Genomic DNA, 2,617 nt, shown 5'->3' on the forward strand with positions numbered 1-2,617 from the left:
AGCCCATGGTATCTTACCATATTTCGTATTCTACTTAAGTACACCGTACCTTACGATGTTCCACAACTCACTTAAGTGCACCGTACCTTATGGTGTTCCTTAGTTACTCTATCTCTCATTAATCCGTCCTTTGCGTGTGACCCTGTAGGTTTTCGCGACGTTGGCAATTATATTAAATCACACATTTAACATAATAAACAGTGAGCGGTATCTAGCAACACATCACTGCTACCCAAGACACGAAAATATCATGTGAGCTGACAAATCCTTCTGTGATAATACTTATGTGCATAATTACCCTTTTGCCCTTATGTCTATATTGAACACAAGGCATAGACCGTGTCATCCTTGTCCAGTTCAATATTGGGCCCATAGACATTTATCCTGTTATGCAAGATGGGAAAATTCCATCTAGGTCACTCATGTCCCTCAACATGCTTCGTGGAGTACCCATCAACTGTCTTTATGGTTATCCAGTTACGGACAACGTTGGATCAACAATAAAGCACTCGACTCTACATCTAGGGTCCATAGTGGTTTTAGGTTGAAGAGTGGTATACACCATTATCACCATGAGAATAACTTATGACACTTTGCATAATATTCTATATAGTATTCTCATAGCGGGTCAATCCAGTATAAATATTACTCTTAATATTCATACCTATGTTTAAGACTTGATAACTCTTTATCCATGATCCATGGGATGTGATCATCAGTCTATATACATAATAGTCTTAATGCTTTAATGTTATCCCACTTCACAATAAAGCTCGACTACGGATACTTTAAGAATAGTGTCCTTATGTTTAATGTGATCTCATGATCAAGTCATACTTGATACATTAAACGGACTAGCTATTCTAGGGACTTTATTAAACAAACGTAATAAAGAAAAAGCCTTTTATTATTCGATACAAGTACCAAAAGTATTGGCCTCTAGGGCTTACACCAACAATATGGGGTTAGATAATGCAAGTGTCCGTACTTTCAAAGATTTGGGTGAAGCTTCTATTAAATAGTACAAGTATAATGTGGATATGGCGCCCGATAGAGGCCAACTGAGGTCTATATCTCATAAGGATAAGGATACGTTCAAAGAGTATGCTTGGAGGTGGAGGGAACTTGCTGCCCATATTAGTCTGCCATTGGAAGAGAAAGAGATGACGAAGATTTTCCTGAAGACGCTGAGTTCGTTTTATTATGAACGTATGATTGGCAGTGCCCCCAATGACTTTACTGAAATGGTAAACATGGGGATGAGGTTAGAAGAGGGAGTCCATGAAGGACGGTTGTCCAAGGAAGAAGCATCATCTAGTAAAAAGTACGGTGGCAGTTTATCCAAGAGGAAGGAGAGGGAAACTAATTCAATATATGTAAGGAGGCAAAGGAGTCCTCATTTTAGAAAGAGTTCTCAAACACGTCAGCACCAACATCAAGTTTCTTCAGTGATTCCTGTATTTTCCAACAATTCTAACAATCAATTTGTTCCGATTCAACAACAACAACGTCAACAACAACCGCAACAAAGAACCAAATTCAACAACAACAACAACAATAATCAACAAGAAAGTGTTGAGAGGAAGAAGGTCTCCTTTGACCCTATTCCTATGTCCTATGCAGAATTGTATCCATCTTTGGTTCTCAAGAACCTTATTGAACCAAGAAATCCGCCACAAATTCCCGAGCCACTTCCATGGTGGTTCAAACCTGAACTACGTTGTGCCTTTCATCAAGGAGCCCCTGGCCATGACATATAGAATTGTTATCCATTGAAGTACGAAGTACAAAAGATTGTAAGGAGTGGGATAGTGTCCTTTGAGGACCGAGCGCCTAATGTGAAAGCCAATTCGTTGCCCACTCATGGTAATGCTTCAGTCAACATGGTAGATGGTTATCCCGGTGAGTTCAAAATTTATGATGTCCGTTATATCAGAAGATCCTTAGTGGAAATGCATAAGGATATTTGTATGGTTAGTGAATTTGAGCATGACCATGATGGTTGTGCAATCTGCAGTGTGAACCCTCGAGGATGTGTTATTATCAAGAGAGATATTCAGAGGTTGATGGATGAAGGTCTTATCCATATTTTCCAGTCCCGTCACTTGGGAGATGATGTGAATGTAATAGTGCTTGTGTTCAAGACCCCTGAGCGGGTAGTTATCCAGTTCAATAGTAGCAGCAACAACAACGTTAATAGATCGGTATCGCCGTTAGTAATATGGTTAGTGGGCCCTGTTCCGTATGCATCCGATAAAGCTATACCTTATCAGTATATGCCACAATGGTGGAAAATGGTCAAGAGGTTCCTTTACCAGTAGCATATTCTGTGGTAAATATAGCTGATATTTCAAAGGTGACCCGTAGTGGTCGTGTCTTCGGTCCGGTCTTTCCAAAAGAGGTAGAGGACGCTGCAGCCAGAAAGAAAATGGAGATGCCAGTGGTGAATCTAGTTAGTGCTCCAGTGTGTCAGTCTGGTGAATCCAGCAAGTTGAAGACTAATAATGACGATGATGAGGTATTCCGTTTGATAAAAGAAGTGAGTTTACTGTGGTGGAGCAGCTGCTCCAAACCCCGTCAAAGATTTCGGTGATGTCTCTGTTAATGAATTTCATAG

This window comes from Lathyrus oleraceus, chromosome 4, assembly GCF_024323335.1.
Source record: "Lathyrus oleraceus cultivar Zhongwan6 chromosome 4, CAAS_Psat_ZW6_1.0, whole genome shotgun sequence".
NCBI classification, from domain to species: Eukaryota; Viridiplantae; Streptophyta; class Magnoliopsida; order Fabales; family Fabaceae; genus Lathyrus; species Lathyrus oleraceus.